Here is a 6,322-nt window from a genome sequence, read left to right on the forward strand (position 1 = left end):
AGTGGGGTGAAGAGACAATATACAAACACTTCTGAACAACTTAAAATCTGGAGGGGTATGGTGGCATACACCTCCAATCCTGGCTACCTGCAGATGTAGACAAGATTGTTAATTCAAGGGTAGCATGGGCAAAGTGAGGGAGACTACCTCAAAAACAGAATAGAGGGTTAGCTCAAGAGATAGAATGTGCCGAACAATCATGAGGCCTTGGGTCCAATCACTAGCATTACAAAGGTAAAAAAATAATAATACAATTAGAAACTTTTATATTTTCCCATGATTTATGCTTGACAATGTCTTTGATAAGCATATAGATATATGTATATATATATATATGTGTATATATATATATATATATATATATTAAACCAGGCCCATTTTCATCTCCTTCAGTCCGTGTGCACAATTATTTATATAAATCGAATATCGTTTACCAACCTGGAAAAGACTTTCAAATTCACTTTTGTATGCCAGCAACTAGTACAATTCCTTAGGCAGATATGAAATAGATACTTGTGGAATGGAAAAAAAGAAAAATGTTGTTCTTTTATTGTTAGCACTATAGATAGCAAAGATTATACAAAGAGAACCATACTTCTTTCTTTCCCCCATGGTGCCAGAATTCAAACTCAGGTCCTTGTACCTGTTAAGCAAGCGTTGTACCTCTGAGCTATTTCCCCAGCCCTCAGAACCATGATTCTGAAAATTTATTGTTCTTCTGCTGTAAATAACATAGATACATTTTTATTTGCTAATTTCATATAATTTTCACCAATTGGGTGAGTATGTTGAGAGTATAGGAAAACTTCTTTTGAAAAATGTTACAAATAGCCAGGTAAATCCTCTTAAAGTCATGTTCATTAAAACATACATAGACCTTTAAATTTATCCTTTGAAAGGACTGAATTTAGTATAATGTAGTGTTTTTTAGTATATTTACATGGTGGGTTATACAGGTTTTACTACTATCTCGTTCTGTAACATTCTCACTACTTCCTGCCCCCACTGAATGTAGTCCTGAAGTTTGTTTTATTTCTTTAAACTCTTTTTTCCCTTCCCTTTTAGCATGCTTTTTAACCTTTTGTTGAGAACTGAGCATGATGGGACAATAGAAACTGAAGCAAAAAGGTCTTGGGCAAGAGCTTTTGATGTTAATGTGGCTGGAAGCTAGACTCTGTGTCATGTATACAGTAGTTGTAAGTGCTCAGTGAATACCTTGAAATTTCCCTAGGAGATCTGTTCTCAGACTCTATGTCTTATAAGTTCTTATGGTTGAAATCCCTTGGCATTATACTGGAGCCGTGTAGGTGTGATGGTGAGCTGGTGATTTCTCTACTTTGAATGGAACATTTTGTATGTTTCCATTTGCTCTCTTATCTTGACATATTAGTTTGCCAAAGTTGTCATAACAAAATACCACAGACTGAATGACTTAAATGACAGAAACTGATTTTCTCACATTTGTGAAGACTTAGAGATCCACATCCAAGATATTGGCAGCCTTAGCTTCTTCTGGATGTTCCTTCTTGCTGCATTGTTGCTGTTTTACTCACTTTTAAAAAATTCTTTCTTTGTATGAACATCCTCATTTTCTGTGTTCAGATTTCTTCTCATCAGGATAACAGTCATATTGGAATAGAGCACATCCAATTGAAAGGCTGTCTCCAAATGCAGTCACATTCTGAAGTATGGGGATTTAGGACATCAACATAAGAGAGATTTGGGGGTGGATACAAATTGCATTCAATCACATATCAATTATACTTTTTTTTCCAGTGCCAGTCCTGGACTTGAACTCAGGGCCCGGGAACCATTCCTGAGCTTTCGTGCTTAAGCATAGAGCTACAGTTGCACTTCTGTCTTTTGGGTGTTTAATTCATAAGAATCTCATGTCATGGGCTTTCCTGTCAGGCTGGCTTTGAATGGGAGCTTCAAGATTTTTAGCCTTCTGAGTAGATAGGCTTACATAAATAGCAAAAAAACAATTTAAAAATTTCTTTAAAAATTAAAAAAGAATTCTCTGGTAGTTGTCTTCGTGTGAATATCCATTTAGAAATAATCAAATCCTGCTTCCAAATAACATTATCCTGCTTCCGGGGTAGTAAATGTCTTTCATATCAATCTCCTAATTCCTCCCCAGTATCCTGAATAACATTAGCGATATTCATGTCTCTTATCCAGGAGTGATAATCACTAAATACAAAATTGGTATGACTGTAAGGTTTGGTGAAAGGATACAGTCACATGGTTCAGGCAAAAAAGACTTTATTGGAGGGAAAGCGAACTGCCAGCCTTCATGAGACGGAGGCATGCAGAGAGAAAAGAGAAGAGACAAAGAGGGAGGGTCTTATGGGTAAGTGGGATTCTATGGAGAAAAGCAGGAGGTGTGACTACAGCAGGTGCAGAAGTGATCTCAGAGCCTGGGGAACCTCTCACTGTCCAAAGGAGGCTGACCAGGGCTGTTCTGGAAGTTCAAGAAGTGACCTCAGCAGATGAGGAAGTGACCTCAGAGCCTGGGGTCTGTTGCAGACTCACACTGAGGTGATTGACAGGCAGGTGATTACTACTGGTTTCAGACAGGTGATTTCTGGTAAGGTGATGCACTATCTTTCAGGAAGAGGAAGGCTGGAAGGGGCAGACCTAACACTTACTATTTTGAACAAACTTTTCTTTCAGATAACTAAGTACAATAGAAGTTAAAGATCTTTTACTTTCATATTTTCTTTCTTTACATAGACCCAAGTTCCTGACTCTATAATTTGATTGCTTTCTGAGGAACTTCATTTAGTGCGACAAATTCCATTAACTTCTCTGAGAGTCTCTTTTACTCTTTGAGTCTGAAGAATAATTTCACTTTTCCTCTTAGTCCTTTAAATATTTCATTCTACTTTCTTCTTTCTGAATGGCTCCTGAAGAGAAATGTGATGTAATTCTTACCCATGTACTTCTATAATTAAGGTACCTCACGCCTGGACTTTTTCAAGATTGTTCTAACTTTGATTTTCTGCAGTTTGAATAGGAAATGCTTAGTTACAGATTTGAGGGTAGTTATCCTGCTTGTGTTTACCGATCTTGGGTCTACAGTTTGAGTCTCTCATCAATTTGGAAAATTTCCAGCCATTCTTAAGTCAAACCTGTTCTGTCTTCTCTGTCCTATGTTCTCATCATGCATAGGCTATATCTTTTGTAATCATAACATTGTAACATCTGAAATGCCCAAGAGACACATTTTTTCAAGAATAAAAGAAAACTGCCAAGCACCAGTGGTTCACACGTAGCTACTCAGGAGACTGAGATCTGAGGATCCCAGTTCAAAGCCAGCCCTGGCAGGAAAGTGTGAGACTCTTATTGCCAATTAGCCACCAGAAAACTGAAGTGGTGCTGTGGCTCAAAATGGTAGAGCGCTAGCCTTGAGTAAAAAAGCTCTGGGACAGTGCCCAGGCTCTGAGTTCAAGCCCCATGACTGACCAAAAAAAAATCAATAAATAAAACCAAGAGTTAGGTTGAGGACCCTTCAACTTCAATTGATCACCATTCATGCATTCAACACTTTTTTTTCTGGTCCTGGGGATCCAAGTCTGAGCTTAGGCACTGCCCTGAACTCTTTTTGCTCAAGGCTAGTGCTCTATTAGTTGAGCCAAAGCACCATTTCTGGCTTTTTCTGTAATTAATTGGAGATAAAAGTTTCACAGACTTTCCTGCCAGGGCTGGCTTCCAACTGTGGTCCTCGGGTCTCAGCCTCTTGAATAGTTAGGATTACAGGCGTGAGCCTGCACCCAGCAGCACGTACATTTTATTGAAATGCCAACTGAACATTGGTTCTCTTGAATAGTTTTATTACACAGGATGACATTGTATGCATTACTTCCCTTTAGCATTTCTCATCAGTGACAACTTCATCCCTTTAGTAATGAACTAGGAATTAATAATTCAGTCTTTCATGCTTCATTTCCAGGACTTAGTAAAAACCATTTGGAAGAAAAAGCACAGAGAAGGCTGCAATGAAATGTGCAGTTTTTTTTTCATGGAAAGAAATGTAGGCTAGATAGTATTCAATATTACTACATTATTCTTTTGAGGGAGAAGTAGCTTCGTAGTCATAAAAATCCTTCAAAAAGGGCTGGGAAGGTGGTTCAATGGTAGAGTGCTTGCCTTGTATGCATGAGGCCCTGGATTCAATTCCTCAGCACCACATAAGCAGAAATAAAAAAGCTGGAAGTGATGCTGTGGTTCAAGTGGTGGATCACTAGCCTTGAGCCAAAGAGCTGAGGGACAGCGCCCAGGCCCAGAGGTCAGGCCCCACAACTAGACCACAAAAAAAAGATCCTTCAAAAAGTTAAAAACTATAAATGAGTATGCAACAACCATTGTAAGTTACATGCAGTTTTATGATGAAAGCATCTCATGAAGTTTATGATTAATAGGTTGCATTTATGTATGTTAATAACTTACCATAAGAAGACCAGTTCAAAAATTCAGCACAGATGGATGAATTTTACCCCTGAACATGTTCTTTTTGCCATATGGAAACATGTTTGAACAGCAGCTCAGTCTTCAGTGTATAACAGTCCTACCAAAAGGGAAGTCTTAACAGGAACAACATGTATTAATAACAAACACACAGAGAATTGCTAAATATTTTGACTTATATTTTTGGCTCCAAATTGTTGTATTGGAAGAGCTTTCCATATCTGTAAGTTCACCTGAATTCTGAGAGGTTAGATAGTATTCCTAAGAATGACTCTGTAGCCAGAAAAAGGTAGCTGAATTTTCTTGTGTACAAAGAACATCTGTACAAATTCGGGGGTGTGTAATTTTAGGAAACACTATATCTCTGAAAAGCCAGGTGGTGAATAACTCAGCCATTGTATTGAAACATGTCTTAAATGTACTGTTGAAAAAATAAAACCGTTGTAATGAACTCTTTTCCTTTGTAGTGTACGAAATCACTTAGTGATAGGCTTTTAGAATTACTAACACTATGCAAAACTTCATGTTCTACTCAAAGATAAGATGCCATATGACTAGAATTTTTATAAGATTGAGATTTGAATTTTTAATCTAATACTTTTAAACAGGGTAACATCTTTATTTAATGTTTTGAAGAATGCAGACTCTGGTGGTAGACTCTTTGATTTCAAAATCCAGGTTCTATGAATTTGTTCTTCAGGGACTTCTAAAATCTACCTGTTTCCTCTTCTATAAAGTGAGATTGTATGCTTTAATGATCAATTGTACATATTAACCAAGATAATGCACAGAAGTACTTAGCACAAGACCTGAGTTAATAGATGTCAATTACTCTCATTCGTCACACTTTGTCAGTACTTGTGTTTGAACTCAAAGCCTTTTGCTTGCTAGGCAGGTGCTCTGTCGCTTGAGCCAGTCCACGCCACATAATTTAAAGTGACTGTGTCACTCTCATGTTTAAAAACACTCAGTTGCTCTTTATTACTAATGAAATAGTATCTGGACGCTTGCTCATGGTTCTCATGACACAGAAGGCTTTCACAGCCCGACCCAAGTTGCCATTTTCAAAGTTATTTCTTAATGGCAGATTCTGTCCTGATATTACAAAGAAACTTCAGAAATGGGTTTATAACCTTGGGGACTTGATGGACTGTGAGAGGTAGCTGCTGCTAGCCGCTGAGAGGGCCTGTTTCATACTCAGAGCAAGAACCATGGTGACATTTCAGCTTCAGGAACAACGAAAGGCTTATCTTCTCTTAATGAATAATTAAAGGCTTATCTTCTATTGCCTGCTTTGGTTATAATAAAGAAGCCTATAATTGGCCTGGGAAGAAGAGATGGGCATCTGGGGTGGGGGGGAGGCTTGAAAAAGAGTAGTAGTAATAGTAGCAAGTAAGAAGAGCAGGAGGAAGAGACTCTGCAGATAGTAGTGCCACTCCTTTGTCTGCAGGTGGAAAGATAATTATATCCTGTATTGTTCTGTGGTTTCAATTATAAACACACTTGTGCAAAACACCGTCTTTTTCCCAGGTGTTTAATTTATCCCTCAGAACAGCTCTGTGAGATCTTATTGGTATCCTCAGTTCAGCGATGAAAGACTAAGAGTAAAGAAAATAAATTACTGACTCAAAAATTACACAGCAAATCAAGTTGATTCCCCTTTATTTCTTAATTTTACGACTGTCACATAAACATCAGGGTTTATTCTCTGATCTAAGAGCAAGGGAGTGGAACACGTGTGTCCCAGTTTCTGAAACTGAAGACTACCATGAAGAAGCCTCTTGGATCTATTTTGCTCCTTATTGTGATAAAAAAAATCACATTAAGATTATTATTCTATCATTTTGCAGAA

This window comes from Dipodomys merriami, unplaced genomic scaffold (genome assembly GCF_024711535.1).
Source record: "Dipodomys merriami isolate MVZ:Mamm:240054 unplaced genomic scaffold, mDipMer1.0.p SCAF_26, whole genome shotgun sequence".
NCBI classification, from domain to species: domain Eukaryota; kingdom Metazoa; phylum Chordata; class Mammalia; order Rodentia; family Heteromyidae; genus Dipodomys; species Dipodomys merriami.